Source organism: Poeciliopsis prolifica, unplaced genomic scaffold, assembly GCF_027474105.1.
Source record: "Poeciliopsis prolifica strain line A6 unplaced genomic scaffold, Auburn_PproV2 SCAFFOLD082, whole genome shotgun sequence".
Classification (NCBI taxonomy): domain Eukaryota; kingdom Metazoa; phylum Chordata; class Actinopteri; order Cyprinodontiformes; family Poeciliidae; genus Poeciliopsis; species Poeciliopsis prolifica.
The window spans coordinates 252501-276637 of record NW_026562457.1 but is presented as its reverse complement, the minus strand read 5'-3'; the positions used below and the strand labels follow the sequence as shown (position 1 = coordinate 276637).

Below are 24137 nucleotides of genomic sequence, written 5' to 3'. Positions count from 1 at the left end.
AGCAGCAGGGTTGCAAAGCCGGTCTTATCGTTTGCTTTTTGTCTCTTAGCTTCAGGTTTTCTGAGCAAACAAGCCTTTAAAGTGAAAAAAATATTCAGGTATTCCTGTTTTTTTAAACTTCAAAGATCTTTTTCGTGCTCAAAATGTCGTCTTGTTGTTGGCGACTCAAGGGCGAAGAAGGTTTGGCGAATACCACGGTGGAGGGCGGACGGGGGCTCGTTACCAGGGTCTCACAGTTGCCCATGTTACCTAGAGGAGGGGCTACTGCACTCGGAGGCGGGGCAACAGAACTGATGGGCGATGTCATCGTCTTCGTCCTCTCTGAGAGACAGACCAGCAGACAGACAGAGAGGAAGAGTAAAAAGAGGAAGAGGGCAGAATGGCTTTCATTTGGATTGCAGTACCGCAATCAGCCACCAGATGTCACTGTTTCCTCATCTATGACTACAAGTAGAGGTGAAGCTGCGTCCCCTGGTCGCCTGGGGGCCAAAGTGAGTCAGTGAAACAGAAACTGCCAGAGCCAGAGGTCAACAAAGTCACTTCTGACCCTGAAAGTTTCCACTGAGCCAGAGAGGACAGAAAGGAAGGATGAATGGATGACGATGGAGGGAAAGCCGAGCTATTTTTAGGACCAGTAGCACATTAATGCAAATGTAATGCCTAAAAGTGCAAATTAGTGCAATAATCGCTGCAGCTGTGATTTTTAAGCAGGGCTGTAATCCATCACTTTGATCCCATTCAGCAGTTTTAACTTCCCTTGTCTCTCATTTAAATAATCTGACAACTTTTACAGATTGTAAATCAGCCATAGGAGAGATCTGCAGTTTGAAACGAGCAACAAGAGATAAATAGTCCAGAATTAAGTTTGGTCATTTTAGCGAAATGTCTTTAAAAAGCTGATGGCCCGATATTTCATAACAAAGTCCCTTAAAACAAACTAAAGCCAGTCAGATGTTCAGGAAACGATCCAGTTTTATCACTTCACCAATATTTTCACTGAGCTGTGATGTGGATTGATGTGACGTGTCCAAATCGATTCAATTAAACCACGAAAGACCGTTGACTTGACAACTGCCACAAAAAGTCACTGCCAAAAATGTAGCTGTTCAGAGTGCTGTATTAGTAGAAGGTTTAGTGGAAGAAAAAAGTCTGTCAGAGCCCCCAAGAAACAATATGCAGTTAAAACAAAGTTTAAAGAAACTGAAATTTTTTAGGGCTGACATTGAATCACTTAATTTTTAAGAAAATTAACTGTGGATTTGCAGTACTGCAGTCAGCCACCAGATGTCGCCGACTTCAGAAATTTACCTACATTTCCCTGGTGAAGGGTAGAAGTGTGACTCACCCTCAAATGAAACGTTTCTTGCTGTCTGTTGAAGTTGTTTGGGTTTTTTTATTTCTGTTTGATATTTTAATGTAAATCTGTTTCATTTTGCAATATTCAGCCTGATATGCTCTCAATACTGCCCTCTTGGTTGAGCAGTGGAAACTGCAGCTTAATTTTCCGATTAGTTACCACGGTACAGTTTGGTTGACGTCTGATCTGACTCAGACATACGCCCCCTGGAGGAGGTCAGGAGTATTGATGATTTGTTTGGACTGGGCCTCCTCTGCTCTGACTGCAGCCATTTTGCTGCAGGACGACAGCTGACTGCAGTGCTTAGGAAGGGGAGCGGCGCCATTGGTCCATTTGTGTGATGTCACCATGAAAGTGTCCAATGAAAACAGAGAACAGTCACCAGATTTGCTGCTAGACTCTAGAGTTGTTGGCAACATTGCTTCTTTGGTTTGGACCACGCCCCCTCTGCTCACCCCACAGCTGGCCACGCCCCCAGCGTAAGGCCCCGCCCACTTTGGTGGACGTTCCAACATTTATTATTCTTTCATGGGGAGTTACTTTACGCTGTGTGACCCGGGTCAGATGTTTTGGGCTCTTCTCAGTAATCTGCTGGGCTTTTGGCCCAATCCTGGTGGATCTGAACCGGGTCAGACTTCATGATGGTGAGCAGGAACCTGGAAGCCATTGGAACCAGTTTAGCTAACGCTGAGGGTCGTCGACATCTGGACCCATTTGTTCTCAGGCTGATTTGTTTGGATGCCGTCAGTGTTTTCACTAATGATGTCATCTATTTGATGAAGAGCACCAGTCCCTCCTGCAGTGAAACGCCTCAGCATGATGCTGCCACCGCCTCACATTAAGGTGGTGTTTTCATGCCGTAGGTCAAACCTCCATGAATGCAGCTTGGAGGAGAAATGGCCTCTTCCTCTCTGAGCGGCCAGTCAGCCCAGGACTTATTGCCCTGTGGATATGACCCTTGACCCCGTCTCAACAGCATCTTCCTCTGTTCTGCTGTCGATGCTCATATTTCTCACCAGAACCTGTTCTGGAGGAAACCTCCTCCTGAGGCGTTTTAATTACCGAAATGATTAAAATCTAAATCTTCTGAATATAATCAACCATGATGCTCTGTCTTTGGAAAATAGAAATAATCTTTGGATCCGAATTAACCAGGAAAACATCTCAAAAATAAACATCTGGCCGAATTGAAAACAAATATTATGAAGTGTAATTTTCAGAAAAAGAAAAAAAATTAAATTAAATGTCAACAATCTTTAGTTTGCTCTTGTGAAAATCAATCAACATATTTAATTGATCATAATTGCACAAATTGGAATTACATAAGTAAGTTTGTGGCAGTTTAGTAAAAGGAAAATGTTTCCATAAAACGTTTAGCATTGGTTGTAGCCGCACTAAAGTAGGCGGGGCTTAATGCTGAGGCGTCTCCTCTGATTGGCTGACTCCAGCAGCCAATCAGAGGAGTTTTCTTGTTTAATTGGAGATTAGCGAACATGTGAAAACAGGACGAAAACACAAATCTTTTCCTCACAAACACCAAAATAACAAAGCCGATTCCAGAGACCTTCAGTCACATTTTGACCATGTCTCAGATTACGTCACCAGATTCTGAAATTCAACTCATCAAAACTGCAGTTTGAGAGAAGCAATAAAACGTTTCTGGAACAAAACTGTCCTGAAAGGCCAAAGTCAGATTCAAACTGGATAATAAATTCTTATTTATTCTCTTCTGACAAACGTTGAAAATCCAGCAAGACTGGAAGTCAAAGATGCAAAAACATCCTGCAGACTGAAACCATCTTGCAGTCTGAATTTTTATAAAAATGCACAGGAACACTTTAAAGTGTAATAACTCTGCAGGTTAGTTTACAGTATGTAAGTTTAGTTTTATCCTGCTGAAGGATCAGAAGTTAAAACAAAGATGTAATAAAGTATTTAAACTTTACGTCGCGTCCAAACTAATCTAATCAGAAAATGTATTTAAAGTTTTTGTGTTTCAATCTGAAGTTTTTGTTATTTTTTTGTTGGCCGTCATATTTCAGTTTCGTTCGGTTCTGAAGGTTTGGGTTTGAAAGTCTGTTTGATGATGCGTTGATGAAGCAGATGAGGGCGAGCGAGTGAGGAGAGAGAGAGAGATGAGGATGAGGATGGTGTTGGGGGAAAAGGTGGATGAGGAGAAAATTGGCGGCTTCACCTTTATCGCTGAGTGAGTGTGAGTCAGGCTGATGCAGATTGTTATCATTATTACTATTAAAGCTGCAGGTTATCAGAGCAGCGAGGATCAGAGTGAGGCGCCGTTTAGAGCGAATCTGGACATTTTACTGCAAATCTGGTGAAAAGAAACGAATGAAGAAAACTAACATTAAGTAGATATTTAAGTTTTTACCTAAATATGCTGGAATCATCAAGAATTCAGATTTTTCTGCAGATATCAGACAAATTAACTCTCAATCAAGCTACTGCAGAAATAAGACGCTGTCAAGATGTAGACAAATATTACATAATTCAAAATATAATTAAATAAAATTAAGGAAAACATCCCTTCTTTGAAATAAATAAATGTAAAAATGGTTAAAAAGCCATAAGAGATCAAATTCAGGAAGTGATGTTTGCATAAATTTAAACAAAATATTAAAATTTACTATATTATAAAGTGACTCCAAATTTAAGATTTTGTCCAGATGTAAAAAACATTTGATCCTTTATAATAATAATAATAATAATAATAAATAGGAAACAATTGGAAACAATCTGCTGGGCTTCCATAAGCACATTAATTGTTATTAGTCGATTATTGAAATGATCTATTTTAACTTGTTATCTGGAGTCTATAGACTCTAAAAGTCATTTGCTGAAAGAATAAATATTAAAAGCAATAAATAAGACAAAACTTTACAAAATTAATTCATTTTGACTGTAAGAGTTAAAGAAATGTGTAAATATGGGTAAACTCATAAAGTGTCAGTTTTAGCTTCACCTGGTTCAAATTCTGTAAGAAATGATATTAATTTTAGTTATTAATTGATTGATATAATAAATAGTCCTCATCTCAGCCTTATAATATGACTGAGTTTTCACATTTTGATATCAGACATATTTTAGTGGAAGACTAAAATAAACGACTGTTGTAAATAAAATGTTTATTTTCTCGTTTTGAAAACAAAAATGGAATAGAATTCTTAGTTTTGTTGCATTTTTAATATTAGCTTAGGAGGTTAAATGAAAAATCTGGAGCCAATTAATGGTCAACATAATAAAATGATCAATTCTAAAATCTGTCCAAAAGCAAAAGGGAAACCAGCAGAATCGTTTCCTAACGATCCTCATGGCCGTCGGGGCTAAATTCGCTCTAAACGAGCTCACGTTTCCCTGGAGCTCGACAGAGGCGAGAGCGAGGAGGTCAGGAGGTCAGGGGAGGTGGAGGAGGTCAGGGGGAGGTGGAGGGACTCTGGCCCTTACCTTGCCTGCTCGTGGTGCTTGGCGGGGGGCAGGGCGCAGGGAGGCTTGGGCAGGCGGAGGCGCGCGGGGCAGCAGTACTGATGGTAGGTGGCGTGGCTGTTAGGAGGTAGACTGGAGGAGTAGAGAGAGGAGGAGGAGGAGGAGGAGGTGGAGGAAGGAGTGGTGATGCTAGTAGGGTTGTTGGAGGTACGACAAGAGGTGGTGGAGTAGAACAGGTGGAGGAGGAGGAATAAGACCTGACAGAGAGGGATAGAAAGAGAGAGAGAAAGATAGAGAGGGAGAAAAAAAGAGAGAAAAATAAAGTCAAGAGAGGAACAGAGAAAGGTAGACAACAAGAACAAGAACAGACAGGCACACAGAAACAAACACCGTTAGCACGCTTAGCATGGTTAGCACGCTGTCAGCAACAGCACCAGCAAAAAGCACACGTTCATCTGTTAGCATTAGCTTAGCACACAGAATAACAGCCGCATAGCATTAGCACACACTTAGTTAAACAGTCTTAGCTAACAGTTAGCACACTACATCTTACTAGGTTAGCATTACCTTAGCAAACAAAATCAATCACAGTTAGTATGGAGTCTTAAATAGTTGCAGCGCCGTGAAAAAAGATTCACTCCCTTAAAGATTTCGTCTGTTTTTATGCCAAACTTTCATGTTTCAGATCATCAAACTGCTTTTAGTGGCAAAAATAATCTGAGGAAAATAACAACTGCCATCATGGTGGCAGAGAATTATTTTAATTTTCCCACTGAAACGTTCAGAACCAGCTGTGGCAGGTTTCCAGGCCCAGACCATCACACTTCCACCACCATGTCCGAATATCACTATGATGTTAGGTTTTTGATAAAACAGGACATATTTTTCTAGAATATGTCCATTTCTCTTGTCTGTCAGCACATATTTTTGTAAACGGGTTTTTTAAAATGTGAGCCGTGTTTTGGGTCAGTTCTGGTCATTGTAGCCTCATCAGCCCAGAATGCGGTTCCGGCACTTAGAAACGCCTCTGAAGCCACTCACAGTCTGAGAGGCGACAAAACACTTTGTTTCTGTGAGCTTTGAGATCCTTCAGCCATCATGTCATCAATCAGGCTTCTGGTGAAACGTGAACTGGGTGTGGCCACAGAAATCATTTAAACCTGGTTGGTTTGCTCGCCTCTTCATTCTATTATTAAAAGAAATAATCTACAACTGCTTAGTCAAAGTTAAATGTTGCTAAGTTTGTTTGATGATCTGAAACATTAAAGTGTGAAAAAATGCAAAACCAGAAGGAATCTGCAGGGATTCAAACACTTTGTCACAGCAACGCATCGCTAACATTTAGCATTAGCATACAATCACAGGTGTTAGCTTAACAGAGTATTAGCTTATGGTTAGCACACAGTCAGTCGGCCATTAGCACTAGCAGTTAGCATCGAAGCGGTACATATAAACTGTACAGTGAGTCAGGAGGGGGAGGATGATGCACAGATAAAAGTTTTTATTGATTTTAGCTCAGTCGCTAACGTCCCGATCACCGAGACCCAGATTGCTTCTTGGTTTTTTTTGTCGTTTCCTCATCGAATGTTGCTCATATGCAGCAGTTTAAACCTGATTTATTCCTAAATCATAAAGGCTTATGAACTTTATGAGTGAAAATTTCACAAACTTGTGTTTGGCGTCGGGTCAAACTGGCACTTTGCAGTGCTGCTGTTGGGATTATAAAATACATTTAGATTCTCCAGATTAATGTGAATTATACAGAATGGATCCTGCTTTTTATGTTCAACAAAAATGTCATATTTATTGACTTTTTTTACTGTAAAGTTTTCTAAGTATGACACTATAAACCAGTCAGCTGTTGGTGACAAATTAAGAATGTGAATCAAATCAGCCCACAAGTAATACTAAAAGACTAAACATCCAATCCGACCCAAATCTGGTTCTCCCAGTATGGTGGCCGTTCTGGTTCACCCACTGATCGCCGGTCCATCAACGCGCCTCCAGTTCCACGTCAGAACAATTCCCCTGACTGCTGCCGCGATGTGAAAACGTGTTTAAATCTCAGTTGAATGTCTGTTTCCTGATAAACGGCTTCCAGGCTAAACGTCGTTCACTCTGATCTGACAGCCGAAGATCAAAAGACCTGAAAACGTTTTTTACATGGTCAGATCATCAATCTCCTAAATCTGCAACAATTTGGGGAGATTGATGAAAAAACAAGAAATAAAAAATATATCCAACATGTCCTGAGGTTTCCTACCACAAAACAGCTGCTGAGTGTTTTAGTTATTATTGTAGCAAAACAAAATCCATCCATCCATCATTTCCAATAAAACAGCCGCATAATCTCTAAGAACTTTCCAGGATTAAACATTTCTGGTAATTTACGGTGGATTGTTGGACAATGCGTCATAAATTCTGGAAAAGTTTCTTGGAATCTACCTGAAAATTTCCATCAAAGTTAGAGAGAAGTTTGTTCTGTGTGGTGAAGTGTTCGCTCTAGTTGCTCCGGTTCATTAAACGCCAACCAGAGGTTTGAATGTTGCACACTTTAAAAAAACAGGTAGAAAAATTACAAACATATATTTAGAAAGCATTCCTGGTTTCTATTAGCTCAAATTCATTTTTGCTAATTTAATCTCACATTTCTATTACTCATAAAAACATGCAAATTGAAATGATGAAAATAAATTTGTTTGATTTAAACATGTCAATTTAAAGCAACAAATGTTTTGATGGAAGGTTTTTGTGCTGGGATACGGTGGTTTAAATAGATCCACTTTAGTCACATCACATAATTCTGTTACTGCTGGCTAAAACAAAAAGGATGCAGGTTAGAAATGCAGTTTCTTCAGCATCAGCAGGACATGCTGATTAAACTAACGAGGCATCAGTGCCACCAGTCAATGGATCTGCTGAACGGTTTAATGGTGAGTCAAAGGAAAATTCAGAAGATTTTCCCAAAAGGTTTTAGAAAACCCTGTGAACAACTGAGAAGGTTTCTTCCATAAAAACAGTGAGGAATGTTTTCCACTTTCACTGCAAGACTCCACTACTGAAGACAAATCACATAACAGTTCATTGAAAGCCAACAGCAGAACAAACCAATAACATACTGGAAGAATCATCCAGTTGGATGAAACTGAAACTTTATGTTTCTTTTCAAATCTCCAGAAAACCAACAGAGAAGCTTTGACTGAAGGAAAGACGAACATTTACATGTTTCCACTAAGAATCAAAGGATGAAACAAGAAGATTTTTCAGCCAGACATGAAACACAAAGATACCACAGAGCCTCTCAGCTGGTTACAGAGGTCAAAGGTCAGATTTCCAAGTTAAATCCAACCACAAAGCTGCAAAAAGAGCTTGAAGATTTTTCTAACTGCCTGTTTTTCTTCCTCAACATGATGTGAATTATTACAGTCCATCTAGAGCAGCAGAAACGTTTCTCCTTCCAGTTGATCCCATCTGAAGCGACGGCCTGATGATCCGCCGCCGCGAGGCTCAGCTTCCATCGCCATGCCGACCAGCTGCAGGACTGAGGTGACCCTGATGCCAGAGAAAACAGCCGCTATCCACTTCCTGCTGAATCTGTAACGCCGTCATCCTGTAGCAAGTCCAACCAGACGCTTTAAAATGCTTTCAAACTTATGAATGGTTTGAATGGGCCTAGTCAAAGTCTGGACTTAAATTTGATCCTTTCAGGGAACGAAAGCTGGAAAATTCTCTGAATAAAAATCACTCTGAAAGAGAGAATGGATCAGATTTTAATTTCTCCTTTTCAAATGATTAAAAGCTGCAAAGTGAAAGTTCATCACAGAATATCCTCTGCACTTTGAACTCAATCTGCCCTCAATCTGCCCTCATGAAGATTTAGAGTTCAGATTAATCAGATTCGCTACAGCCCTGAGGCCTGCTGTCTGCAGATATTATTGACATATTAAAATCCTCTGGTCATAAGTCTCACACACAGAAACAGAAAGTAGGACTTCATCGACATGCCAAACAGAACAGCGTTATTCAGTTATTTTATTGTAACGTTACTCAGATGATTTGGCCTCATTTACATATTTAAGTTAAATATTTAGCAGATGGAGGAAACTTGAAGATTCCAGAAATAAAACAGAACTAAACCCCAATAGCAGAACGTTGTCCAGGCGCTCTAGCACCACCTAGTGTCCATCCATCCACATCGCTGAAGACGCAGGAAGCTCCACCTTAACAAGCGTTTCTGATGCATTCCTGGTGATGGGTCGCTAAGGAAACAGGAAGTGGTCAGAGATCTGTGACTTTATGCTAATATTAGCCCAGTAGAAAAAACTGATCCTGCAAAACGTCACCATCTATTGTCACATCAGTTAAAGGAGGTCACTGATTCACACAGGCTGCTCGGTTTGCAAAGGGCAGAAAAACAACCATCATCCATAAAGACGTTTATCTGCTGAATCAAAGGTCAAAGGTTATGTTTGCAGAATCACCGATACGTTGGGCGACAGTCGGACCGAAACAGAGACCCGCCGCCTCTCGCTGCAGCTGCAGCAGCTGCAGCAGCTGCTGCAGAAACCGCACCAACCCTGTTGTCAGGGACAACGGGGTAAATGAAGAAACGCGTTGTCACGGTAACAGGGCTGCGTTTGGGTGTTTTAAATAGATCCGCCCCGTCTTCAGATCAGTCAGGTTATTGTTTCCAAAAGGTGAAAACCTCAAACTGAACATGATGCGTCCCTCCGAACCGCTGCTGAACGCGGCAGGACGGGAGGGATGGAGGGACGGAGGGACGGAGGGACAGGGGGACGGAGGGATGGAGGGATGGAGGGACAGGGGGACGGAGGGGATGGAGGGATGGAGGGACAGGGGGACGGAGGGGATGGAGGGACGGAGGGGATGGAGGGGACGTCCAGGGACAGGGGGACGGAGGGATGGAGGGGATGGAGGGACGGAGGGATGGAGGGACAGGGGGACGGAGGGGATGGAGGGACGGAGGGATGGAGGGACGGAGGGACAGGGGGACGGAGGGGATGGAGGGGGACGGAGAGGATGGAGGGGACGTCCAGGGACAGGGGACGTCCTCAGCTTGGACGTCGCCACAGCAGCCGTTCTGCTGAATTGCCCGGTGTAAACTGCGTGGACGCAGCCTCTTCTCCTCTTGCATAACTCTGTAGAGCCACAGAGTTCAGCAGTGAATCACGAGGCAATTTATTAAAAACCACCAAGACGTTTCTGTCTTTCTGCTGCTGCACTTCAAACCAGAAACCCTCAACTTTCCTTCCCAGATCCAGAGAAACCAGACCTCCACCTTCACATCCTGATTCTTAATGTCTTTAACCTTAAATAATGTCTTAAACTGCAGGTTCAGCAAGAAAAACATGAATAGTTTATTTCTGTCTGTATCTATTTACTCCACCTTTGACCTAACATGTCAAAAAACACAGAAAAAAGTCTTTAGTATCCAGTGCAGATATGTTTGGACACTTGAAATAAGACAAAACTGACTTTAAAGTAAATTTTCAGCAAGAAATATAAGCATAACTTAAGTAAATAATTCCAGAATAAAGATAAGGAACACTGCTCCGGTTGACCCGGTTCTACTGGAACCAGAACTCTTGAGCCAAACCGACCTGTTCCCCTCCTGGCCTGTGGGGCGCTGCACCAACAACCACTGCAGGAAACAACACAAAATGTCTGAAGACACTGAGAGCAACTTCTTCTTCACCAGATAGAAACAAGATGGAGGATTTTCTTTTAGTCTTTGGCTGAAGACCAGGAACCATTTCTGCTGCTGGTGCTAGGCTAGCATGTTAGCTTTGGTCGAATTTACCCAGAATGCTCTGCGCTGTGGCCCACTTCCTGCTTTTGGACCGGTGTCCGTTCCGCTTGGCTTTCTCTTGTGCATTCAAACTGAACCAGAGTTCACTTCAACAGAACCAAGACCGGGTTTGGAGGAACAGAGGTCAAAGGTCAATTAGAATTCACACTTCACCAACCGAACCAGACTTTGACTAGACAAATGGACTGGAGTTGGATTAAAGCGGACTGGAGTTGGATTAAAGCGGATTAAACAGGGGCTGGATTGGCTCTGTTCTTTCACTGTCACAGTGAGAAACACCAAACTAAATGCTTGTGAGTCAAACAGACTAAATGTCCTTTAGTGGAGAGTAAAAGTCCTTGAAACATGTACATCACTTTCTTATGTTCATTGAATTGTTCAGTGTTTGGATTTACATTAAATATCCATCGATCTGAATCTGAAACAGGCAGGTGGAGTTGACTCTCCAGATCCCCACGGGGTCCGTCAGCCTTGATGCTCCACAAGAAAGTAAAGCAGCCCTGCTTCATCCTCCCTCTTCTTTCCTCCCTGGGTTGTAAACGTCTGCATCAGCCTCAGCGCCTCTCCGCACTGAGCCGGACCCACGGGTCTCCATTCTGCAGCTCGGCTCTGAGAGCTAATTCATCACCCCTCTATTCATATCAGCTAGCCTACTTTCCCCTTCACCTACACTCTTACTTACACTGCAGGGAGTACACACACACACACACACACACACACACACACACACACACACACACACACACACACACACACACACACACACACACACACACACACACACACAGGTGCAGAGCAAGCTGTACAGTACAGCTCTAAATAAGGAGCCTGCGGCGCTGCTGCAGCTACACGCTTCATCCTCCACACACACACACACCCTCACACACACACACACACAAACACCCTCACACACACACACAAACACACACACACACACAGAAACAAGTTTCTATATTACATAACGTCAGAGTGAGAGGAACTACAGAATGAACTGTAGTGAAGGTGGACGGAAACATGGGGGTTCCCTCCACCAGAACTACTGGTCTAAAGGTGAAAATGGAGGCGAACAGCTGGACGTTTGACGGTTTGTGGACGTTTGACGGTTTGTGGACGTTTGACGGTTTGTGGAGGTTTTCCAGAACCCTGAGGTAGAACCAGCTCACATAAACCTTTAGAAAGTGGATTTGACCACCTGACCATTATCTCCAGGTCGGCTCGTTTCTCCAGAACCAAACTGACCGATACCGCCAGGATGTTTCTCTGTTAAGCTAACAGGTAGCATCAGCTTATGTTATCCTGGAGTTTTAACATTTCAGTGCTGCAGATCCAAAGTTTTTCTGACCTACATAAGTTGTTGTCAAGCTTTGCCTTTTAGCATTAGCACAACTAGCATGTAGCATCTCCAAGCATTTAGTTTCTTTCCTGTCCATCTTTAGCTTGGTTGGCTAAAGATTTTTTCTGGATGTTCTCACCATGTTAAAGTTTAACAAAACCCCAGATCAACTTTTCTGCAGATAGACTGTAAATCAGCCCTTTAGGGTCCAGCTTTACGTTTCTGTGCCATGTGACGAATCCATAATATATTATGTTTATAGTTTGTGCCATGTAGGATTACAGTAAACTGTCAGTATAACACATATAAATGCATCTAATGAATGTTGCACACAGATTGTGTGACAACCATTTTCCTTTTTTAAAGTTTTGTTTAAAAACAAAACGTTCTGCGTGACTCGCATCGACATGCTAGTTGCTAGACTATCCAATGCCAGCAGAAGAGAGTACAGAAGTAAAATTATAACATTTAACAAGTCATATTTTATTTAAAACCTTTTAAATTTAAGGTTTATTTAGTTTCTGGAGACCAGAACAGTTCCATCCACAGAGTTGAGTCCAAAACGTTTCATTTCTGACCCGGAGCACCCCGCCCACAAAGCTCCACGTTTCATCCTCCCCGCCGATGGAAGGAAAGTTTCATCAGTCAGAGATAATGGTTCCATTGAGCGCTAGAGCTCTGCAGAAGGCCGTGCTACATTGGGTTTAATGAGGAGACGGCTCCGTCCGGCCCAAACGACTCGGACCGGTCCAGAACTGAACATCTCTGCAGTGAAGAGGCTGAAAAACGGCATCAGATGTTCAGTTATTGTAAACTGAGAAACGCATGTGGGAAGATCCAGAAAAGGGAGCAGAATGTTCTGCAGCGATCGCTGGCACTTCGCACTCCCACATCACTCCTGCTCTGTCTGTCGCCCCACACAACCGCGGAGCAGAGAGCATTCTGGGAAAGCAGCAGGATATGTCTCTGGATCACAATCTCAGTCATTTCTGCAGATTATCTCTGAAGCACGCTGCACAGGACTGCCGGCGGCTCCCTTCCCATCATGCACTGCCACCGTCCTCTGGGGATATGCAGCAGATTTATTACCTCGGATGTCATCAGGCTGCGATGAGAAGCAGCAGACATTTTCTGACACAGAAGCTTTGATTGTTCTGGTCGGTTATCACAGTTACAGTAAACATCTGAACCGAACGTTCAGGTCAACGCGACCACCTCTGGTCCTGAGACAGAGCCGACGGCTGCAGAAACACCAAATCACCAACCGGACAGAACCTTTAACCTCAGAGCATCACAGTTTAGGTAGAGTTACCAAACCTCCTTTTTACACTTACATGTCCACGTTCTGTCCAGAGCAACCGGAAAGCTTTCTTAAAGAAAACATCAGTTTGTTCACAGGATCAATAAACGAATAAATGATTGGTGCGGTGGTTGGAAATATGGCAGCCTTTCTTACAGCGACATGCATTGATTTGAAAATTTGGGCCGATACCACAAACCAATGACCCGTCGCTATCCGATGACACATCGCTATCCGATGACACGTCGCTAACCGATGACACGTCGCTAACCGGTGACACGTCGCTAACCGATGACACGTCGATAACCGATGACACATCGCTATCCGATGACACATCACTATCCGATGACACATCGCTAACCGATGACACATCGCTATCCGATGACACATCGCTAACCGATGACACATCGCTATCCGATGACACGTCGCTATCCGATGACACGTCACTATCCGATGACCCGTCGCTAACCAATGACACGTCGCTAACCGATGACACATCGCTATCCGATGACACATCGCTAACCGATGACACATCGCTAACCGATGACACGTCGCTATCCGATGACACGTCACTATCCGATGACCCGTCGCTAACCAATGACACGTCGCTAATCAATGACACGTTGCTAACCGATGACCCGTCGCTAACCGATGACACGTCGCTATCCAATGACCCGTCGCTAACCGATAACACGTCGCTATCTAATGACCCGTCGCTAACCAATGACACGTCGCTAATCAATGACACATCGCTAACCGATGACACGTCGCTATCCGATGACACGTCGCTAATCAATGACACGTTGCTAACCGATGACCCGTCGCTAACCGATGACACGTCGCTATCCAATGACCCGTCGCTAACCGATAACACGTCGCTATCTAATGACCCGTCGCTAACCAATGACACGTCGCTAATCAATGACACATCGCTAACCGATGACACGTCGCTATCCGATGACACGTCGCTAACCGATGACACATCGCTAACCGATGACACATCGCTATCCGATGACACGTCGCTATCTAATGACCCGTCGCTAACCAATGACACGTCGCTAATCAATGACACATCGCTATCCGATGACACGTCGCTATCCGATGACATCGCTAACCGATGACACATCGCTATCCGATGACACATCGCTAACCGATGACACATCGCTATCCGATGACACATCGCTAACCGATGACACGTCGCTAACCGATGACACATCACTATCCGATGACACATCGCTAACCGATGACACATCGCTATCCGATGACACGTCGCTAACCGATGACACGTCGCTAACCGATGACACGTCGCTAACCGATGACACGTCGCTATCCGATGACCCGTCGCTAACCGATGACACGTCGCTAACCAATGACACGTCGCTAATCAATGACACGTTGCTAACCGATGACCCGTCGCTAACCGATGACACGTCGCTATCCAATGACCCGTCGCTAACCGATAACACGTCGCTATCTAATGACCCGTCGCTAACCAATGACACGTCGCTAATCAATGACACGTTGCTAACCGATGACCCGTCGCTAACCGATGACACGTCGCTATGCAATGACCCGTCGCTAACCAATGACCCGTCGCTAACCAATGACCCGTCGCTAACCAATGACACGTCGCTAACCAATGACGTCGCTAACCGGTGACACGTCGCTAACCGATGACACGTCGCTATCCAATGACCCGTCGCTAACCAATGACTCGTCGCTAACCGATGACACGTCGCTAACCGATGACACGTCGCTAACCGATGACACGTCGCTAACCGATGACACGTCGCTATCCGATGACACGTCGCTAACCAATGACTCGTCGCTAACCAATGACACGTCGCTAACCAATGACACGTCGCTATCCGATGACCCGTCGCTATCCAATGACCCGTCGCTAACCGATGACACGTCGCTATCCGATGACACGATGTTGATACCAATATATCTTGGATCCCTAGTAATTATTTCTATTATTTATTTCCAGAGATTTTATTCATTTTTGTAGCTGTTTTGTAAAAGCTTGTGAAATTTATTTCACCATTCAAACCTGAGAATTAAACTTTTAAGATGTTAAAATCATAAGTCTTCTTTGATCAAACAGTGACAGAGGAGTTTCAGGACTGGGTTTAGTGTCATTATTTGGAAATGTCCTCTATTCTGTGACGCCGCAGCTTCAGAAAATCGCTCAGATTTCTGTCACCAAACAAGAACATCTGGATCTGCTGTTCAGTGGAAACCAAAAGAAAAGTCCCATCTCAACATCAGCTGCTGCCAAACGCTCCTGCAGGCCATCTGGGTTCTGCTGTGGCGCTGCCAACAATCTGCCGCCACCACCGGACTTCACTCATTAATCCCAATTCATGTTGCCAGAACGTTTACACTTAAACATCCGACTGCAGTGGTGACGAGCATTAACGAGAAATTCACACCAATCCACTCAGTTTTCATTAGAAAGGAATATATTAGATTTACATATAAAGCATAAATAATCGGAGTTCTTGTCTAGTTTTATTGTTAGTAAAGTTAAAGTCAAATATGGACAGGAATAATTTGGTTTGTTTAGTCCGTCAGAGAAAATAATTGAGGTTTATTTTTTAGCCTTATTTTCTCCACACAGTTCATTAATGTCAGTCAAATTGAATATTTAGTTAGCAAGCTAAACATTTAGCTTTTAACTAAATAACAGAGAAATGATTAATAATTATTGATTGGCTAATATGAAGCTTATATTACAATAAGTGTGGCTGTGATCATTTCTTCATCTTGTAGATAAATTGTGGGCAGATCGAGGCGGCCTCCAAACTTGACCCGGTTCCACCGGTTCTGTCAGGAGAAACGGACCAGAGCAGACTTTAACACTCAGAATGGAAATAATTTGGTTTTTGTTTGGAGCAGTTTGGTCTGATTTAATTCCAGACGGTGAGTTAAAAAGGCAGGTTTCACTCTGTGTATGTAAACTTCTGACCTTCTGGTCCTATCCGGTCCCGGTGAGCGGGCGGGCTGGAGGTGACCCGGTCCGGATTCCAGCAGGAATCAGGAGACGGATTAAATCCCGAGTGACGTCAGCCGGGATTAGAGCCGCGCGCGCCGCCGCCATCAAACCAAGCAGGCTTCCGTCTCCCCTTAGGAGCTGTTGCCAGGACGACACGGCAGCACGTCTCGTCTCCACGTTGCCAAATATAACAGGCAGACGCGCTGACGTGTGTGAGAGTGTGTGTGTGTTAATAAGCAGGTCAGATGTTGAATGATCACGACATCGATCAACAGCAGCGATGGCGTCTAACCCGGCCCTAATTGGACGGGCCGAGTACGGCGAGCCGGAGGGGACAAGAGTTGTCAGGAGGCAGAAACGATGCGTTTAAACTCAGCAGCAGGTGATTAAAGGAGCGACGGAGCGCGATTAGGATTCATTTCCAACCATAAAAAGCTCATTTAAAAAATCCAGAACTAAAGGGGAGAACAAAACTTTAACTAGACCAACTCCTTCCTCTGTTATTAGGCTGTGTTCACAGCAGCCCAGTGCAGGGCCCTTTAATTCAATCCAACTCCGGTCCGTCTGCCTGGATAGTCCGGCGTGGCGGAACGGCGTGATGGACCGGCGTGGTGGACCGGCGTGATGGACCGGCGTGGTGGACCGGCGTGATGGACCGGCGTGATGGACCGGCTCTCAGCGGCGTCGATCTGAGTCCCGCCGCTCCATCGGGAGCTTCGCTCTCTGCTCATGTCTGCCAGCCGGGGTTAAAACCATTTCAGCTGCCGTCCTCCAAACTGGCTTTCCACTGTCGCTTAGCAACAGAGGCTGCCGTGACCAGTGCTTCCCACAAGCAGCCAGTCGGTTTTACCAGTTAGCAGAAAAACATGGACTGGGTGAGGAAAAGCTCTCTCGGCGCAGAGAGGACACAGAGTCCTTTCAGCTCAGAAAACTTCCTGCTTCACCTCATTCAGGATCAAACATGTTTCTGTGTTTCTGAGTCGATATGGATTTAAATCTTATCGCAATATTTTGGCCTCCAGCTGCGATAACAATAAAAGTGGCAATAAGAACCATTATTACTCATTATTACTCATTATACTCATTATGTTTAGGTGGCTGTGTCGCAGCAATTACAGCCCCACAAACACAAACATTCCCATGTTAGGAAACACATAGAAACCACTAAACTGAAACCTTATTGTATTTATGATGACTTAAACAAACAATGAAACTAACAATAAACATCATTAATTGTCATTATTATGACAAAGCTAAATTAAGATTCTTTTGTGATATAAAATGTATTAGTGATGCGCCGATCAGGTTGTTTGATTCGATCATCCATGAGGCCGATCTGCCGATCGTCTGGAATTGCTCTTCATTTTTCACTTTAGGTATAAATAATATTATTTTATCTGGCAAAATGGAAAAATGAACAGGCAATAAATTCACCTGATTTTGACATAGTAGACATATTTTAACACAGATATAAATGTTTTTGTTTTTTTAAGTTTCCTGCTGCAGCTTTATGAAATATCACCACCAGTACCGGCGGTCCAACAGCGGGAGCAGAACCGGCGTCTCACTCCGTCCGTTCAGTTTGGGTGACGATCGGCGATCACCGATCTTACACTTTTTCACAGAAATCGGCCGATTATGATCACTGGCCAAAAGATGTGATAAACACATGAAAAAACAAAACAAGCAGAACCTCTGGGAGTTCTTCAGTTAAACATCTACAATCCTCTGCTGCATCACATGACCAAACAAACACCACCTGACCAGCGGTGGGCTGATTGCATCTGTGTTGCAGGTTGGAGTTGGGCTGAAAGAGCAGGCTGGTTCTGATGTGGCAACATGAGCTGCTTTGTGGCAGGATTTTAGAAAGTGTTCAAGGGTGCAGAAACACACAAAACCTTAAAGCAACTGTTTTTGGACTCATCTTAGTGCTTTTATTTTGAAATGATCAATGATTAGTCATAAACACAGTCAGGTCCTTTGCTGTGCCAGTGGTTCTGGTTTCGCTCAGAATATCATAAAGAAAAACAAAAACTTTGCTTGTTTGACGTAGAATATTGGCAACAAATCTGCAGTTCGCTAGCAAGAGCCTGAGACTTCCATCCAGATATAGACGACCAAAACCAGATTTCCATCCAGATATAGACGACCAAAACCAGATGTCCATCCAGATATAGACGACCAAAACCAGATTTCCATCCAGATATAGAATACCAAAACTCAGATGTTCTCAAGTCAGTTTCTAAATCCAGTCTTCTGACATTTTAAAGGGGAAAGTCCAAGTCAAGTCTCAAGTCTTTGAGTCATTTATTCCAGTGTTGATCTGGAGAAACATTCATGTTGTCAGTACAATGAAGCTTTAGCTAATATGAACAGGTTGTTAAGAATCATTAACATCCCATAATAATCCATAGATTCACTGATCACAACAAAGAAAAATGGCCGTCTTTAGCACTACAGAAAGTAAAGACAGTTAGCTGACTGCTCCAGACTATTGGAGCAGGTAGCCCAACTAATGGACCTGCTAATATCAGGTTGTTATATTTCTGCTTCTCTAATAATAAACCAAATAAAATGTAAACAAAATAAATACTCTGTGCTGTCAGTACTTTCTGATATTCTAGGTATTTAATGTTCAGGTTATGTTTCATGCAGGAGATCATAGAGGGACTGAAAACAAGAGGAGGAAAAAGCAGAGCTGACTGAATGAGACATATGAGCTGTGGTGGCCATTAGCACTGATCAGCTAATGTACCAATAATGGTACATTAGCTGATTTTTTCCTTTAGCACTTTAGCACTCCGCTACCGTTGAAAATGTTAAGCACACTGAGCTGATCGACTTGGCTGGTTTTAAAGTAAAAAGAAACAAAGTTGTGTCTTTGACATGCGATGGGCATCGACAAGGTTGATATTAGCATGCTAGCTCTAGCATGCTAATGTTAGTGCTAACAGCACTAACTTCTGCTTTAGCGGATGATTAGTGCTGCCCAGCGCAGCAAAACAGCTAAGTAAATTAACGCTTTAGGGCTTATATGTAAAAATGAACTTAAGGGAAGCGAAACGTTTTCTACGTCATTCATTACCACTGCTGTACGTCTTTCCGTTTGGATCCCGGTTCTGGTCCAGCATTAGGACCAATCATTCTGCTGCAGTCTGTAAATTTCAACCTGTGCAGTGAATATTTCTCACAACAGCCTCACGGCGCTTGCTAATCAGGACAGAAGCTGGTCTCCTGCAGCCATTTAAAAAGTTATGCAACCGTTCCTCCCAACCAACCGGCGCTGCCTGCGTGTTTCTGGCCAGCGAAGATCAAGCAAAAAACAGAAGGAAGTTTAAAGCATCTTTACGCACAGCCTGTCAGGGAAGCTGCAGTTAGTAGCTTTCAAAGAAGAGCACGAGACCCAGAAACCAGACGATTTGGGCCATTTAAGGAGGAAATGTCATTGAGTGATTAACCCAGTGCGGCTAACTGGGCCCGGGTCGGTACGTCTGGTTTTCTGGTTCCTCTTGCTCGCTCTGGTTCTGGTAAAACACTCACGGTTTCTGGTGGTGCAGGGTGTGGGCGTGGTGGTTGTTGGCGGCGTTGGCTCGGTGCAGACGTTCCAGACGCTCCTTCTCCTTCTCCACGAAGTTGGTGTTGGTCCCGGTGCTGGTGGAGGGGACCCAGGTCAGCCGGCTGTGGCGCGCGACTGGTCCCGGGGCGGGATGGGAGGCGGCGGCGGTGGCGCCGGGCTGGTGGGCGAGACTGGAGCCAGGATCTGGGTTGGTACAGAGATGGAGGTTGGGTGGGAAGAGGCCAGAGGCGAGACGGGGGCGGTGGCGCTGTTGTAGGCATGGTGGGGTTGGTGGGGCTGGTGGGGTTGGTGGGGCTGGTAGGGTTGGTGGGGCTGGTGGGGCTGGTGGGGTTGGTGGGTTGGTGGGGTTGGTGGGGCTGGTGGGGCTGGTGGGGTTGGTGGGGTTGGTGGGGCTGGTAGGGTTGGTGGGGCTGGTGGGGTTGGTGCAGTGGGATGGAGGTGGGAGGTGGGGGCGGAGCCTGGCTGTTGTGGTGGTGGTTCTTGGTTGTTGTGGCGAGGGCCGAAGGCGGCGGCGGAGGTGGAGGAGGTGGGAGCGGAGGCTCAGGAGGAGGAGCGATGGGTTGCCGATCCAAACGCAGGTCCTTGTTCTCCTGGCTCAGACGGTCCAGTTGGACCTCCAGCTCCTCGATTCGGCGCCGCTGCGTCTCCAGAAGCTTCTGCTGGCTCTCGATGATGTTGTTGAGCTCCAGCAGGTACTCCACGGCCCGGTTGGGACTTTCCGGACCGCCTTGACCCGGACCCTGACTGGCATCCATGACCTCAGATTACAGCGGCAGTTCTGGCTGGTCCGGTTTGGTCCAGGAAGGAAAGCCTACTCTACAAGCTAAACTACAACCTGAGGCCCGGAGGCCTACACCTTCAGACAGGAAGTGCTTCACCCTCCCCCCCACCTGAGGTGAGTGGGGGGGAGAGGTCTTGTCCCTCTTTGAGTTCTGATGTAAAATCAAGATGGATGCCCGCCCTGCGCGCTCCAGTCGGGGCGTGGTGTGGAGCGGAGGAGCATCCCCTGCCCAGCCGTCCCACCGGAGCAGATCTCACAGCGCGGACCTCAGCGGTTCGGTTCTGTTCCTGTCGCTCAGTAAATCCGTATCCGCTCACTTATCTCCATCCAGAACTTTAGCTTCCAGCAGCCGGACTGGACGGGCCGAGTCAGGGAACCCGATCACCTGCTGAAACAAAGTCTGCAGCTCCTCTTTCATCCTGCAGAGGGCGCACCGTCTGCAGCGCCACCTAATCCCCGGCTTCCCTGCGGAGCCTCATGGCGGCCCGGACCCGGAGCGCTGCTATGACGGTCCAACAGTTCAGAGTGAAGTCAGATCAGGAAAAGCACAACTCAGAACTCATCTCCTGAAGGAAGAGCCGGCCTGGTCCATCCCGCAGCCGGACCGGATCCCCGAGGCTCGCAGACCGCCTCAGACCTCGCTCGTCTCCATGGATACCAGGACGCGTCCGGGGTCCTCCCTCCACATCCTTCCACCTGCAGGCACAGGAAGGAAGAGAAAGCAGAATCAGAGCTCAGACCTGCAGAGAACGACCGCAGTGTGGACAAAACCAGCATCTCCTCCTCCATCACTCCATCCTGCTTCATGTGCATCGCTACATCACTGTCAAATATACAAGCTGCACGTTTAAAATCTGATTAAATTTATGAAAAAAAACAGAAAATGCGATGATGTCAGACGTCACAAATTTCAGTTCCTTCACTTTTAAGATGATCAAATCTGGGCTTCAACCTGAACAAGCAGTCAGAAGACATCGTTTAAATCAGTAAAATTACACATTTTGTCTCTTAACAGCCTCTAATTTCAGTGAATTTTATTTAACAGCCAAACATAAGTGATGCATTAAAACTCAAAATGTCACATTAGTTTCAAATATTTTACAAATGTTCTGCATTTGAGTTCAGCTCTCTTTACTCTAAAACTAAAAACTTGGAAAAACAAAGTTCCGCCCCAAATTTGGAAAAATTTCCCCCAAATGTGGGCGGAGTCAATATACGCTGGGGCGTGGCCAATCAGAGGCAGACGGATGGGGGTGTGGTCAACTGTTGCCAACTTAGTGACTCTTTGGTACTTTTAGCAACTTTTCAGACCTTCTATCAATGTTTTTCAATTATTACTGGAGTCATTTGAAGTGGAAAATATCAGACACACTGGAAGGTTTTCTGGACTTTTGGCAGAGATTATAGAAGTGAAAACATGTTTCTGGTGTTCATGTCTCTGAGTGACGGTGAAGTTTGATGCTTTATACTCGTGTCATTAACACGGGGCTGAATCAGCCTTTTAACATTAGCTTCAGCTAAATACCACTGTGGCGTAGCGCTTTAGTGTTAGCGTAACTAATACATCTGAATAGCAGAGCTAACTTGTTGGTTTGTAGTGCCTAGCACTGCAAGCCTTTCACAATAAGCTCCAAAAATAAATCATATGTAAAACAACTGAAAACTTGTGAGTTTTTCATTTCTGAATATGAAAACAATGGTGGATGTTTGACATGATCACAGGGTCACCTGGCTGCCAGAGTTCAGAGTTATGCAATGTGATCATGATTAATGATGAATCAGAATCTTCCCTGTGATGAGAACCGGGTCGGCCTGCGAGTTTCTCCTGCAGGAGAATCACGTTCTGCTGGTGCTGAGCTGAAATGAATCTGCATCCCACACAGCAGCAGCCAGAATTAGGCGTGTGGGCGTTTCATCAGCTGCATTCTTCTCATGCTCCTTCGTACGATCTGGAGCTAATTTAACAGCAGCGTCGTGTTTTTACCGTCACGTTCTGAGCCACACCGACACGCAGCGGCTCCTCCGACCACGCAGCGTTTACACACCGCCTGCCTCCCTCCATCTGCAGCAACACATGCATGAGGCGCTGAGCGAGCGCAGGCGGCCGCGCAGCCAACAGTTAGGTGACACACACACACACACACACACACACACACACACACACACACACACACACACACACACCCACACGATGCGGCATTCAGAAAGAAGCAACAGAAAAGAGACGGAGCCTCACAGGTTCCTCCTGCAGAGGTGATGGAGGGATGAAGGTGGAGAAGGGAGGCTTATTGATCTGAGTTCATTCCTCCTTCACTGCCGTCATCATCATCATCATCATCATCCTCATCATCCTCTCCTCCAGAAATAAAAAATTAAAAAAACACAGCTGCTTCTACTCTCAGGTTCCTCTCCTGTTGGGATCAGATGGAGATCAGGTCATGTTTTCCTCCGCTGCTGCAGGCCAGTCTCCTTCGCTCCTTCTCCTCTTCCTCCTTCTGCCGACTCAATCGCTTTCTAATTATCATTCCTCTGCGCCTGACAGCCAGCCGTCGCTGCAGCGGCTGCCGATCCCCCTCAGCAGCGTGTTAACGGACGACGGTCGGGTTACCATCAGAGGGGGGCAGAGGGGTCTTCCTCCTCTACGTCGCCGTAAAAGAAGAAGAAGAGGAGGAAGAGGAGGAGGAAGAGGGGAGGTGTTGCGTCCAGATGGATGGATGTGTAGAAGGAGGGAGGCGTCATGGTGACAGAGGAACATGAACTGCTTCGCTGCACAAGCAGCAACATGAGCCACAGTATTCACATATTTACCCAGAAAAGACAAAACTCCACAGATGCTGCAGCATCACGGCCATGTCAGCGCAGCATCACAGTCAGCATCACAGCCATGTCAGCACAGCATCACAGCCAGCATCATGGCCATGTCAGCGCAGCATCATGGCCATGTCAGCGCAGCATCACAGCCAGCATCATGGCCATGTCAGCACAGCATCACAGCCATGTCAGCGCAGCATCACAGCCATGTCAGCGCAGCATCACAGCCAGCATCACAGCCATGTCAGCGCAGCATCATGGCCATGTCAGCGCAGCATCACAGCCCACAGCCAGCATCACAGCCATGTCAGCGCAGCATCACAGCCAGCATCATGGCCATGTCAGTGCAGCATCATGGCCATGTCAGCGCAGCATCACAGCCAGCATCATGGCCATGTCAGCACAGCATCACAGCCATGTCAGCACAGCATCACAGCCATGTCAGCGCAGCATCACAGCCAGCATCATGGCCATGTCAGCGCAGCATCACAGCCATGTCAGCACAGCATCACAGCCATGTCAGCGCAGCATCATCACAGCCAGCATCACAGCCATGTCAGCACAGCATCACAGCCAGCATCATGGCCATGTCAGCGCAGCATCATGGCCATGTCAGCGCAGCATCACAGCCAGCATCATGGCCATGTCAGCACAGCATCACAGCCATGTCAGCGCAGCATCACAGCCATGTCAGCACAGCATCACAGCCATG

General features: G+C 45.5%; 1 long non-coding RNA gene and 1 pseudogene across 1 annotated transcript; one reads left to right on the top strand and one right to left on the bottom strand.

The window, feature by feature from the left end:
- The window catches only part of LOC129352989 (IQ motif and SEC7 domain-containing protein 2-like), a 98548-nt pseudogene that overhangs the window by 70602 nt on the left and 3809 nt on the right, over positions 1–24137 (bottom strand).
- On the top strand, positions 4817–8485 carry LOC129352994 (uncharacterized). Its single transcript, XR_008604965.1, has 3 exons — positions 4817–4899; positions 7973–8119; positions 8222–8485. It is a non-coding gene; the product is annotated as an uncharacterized LOC129352994 (long non-coding RNA).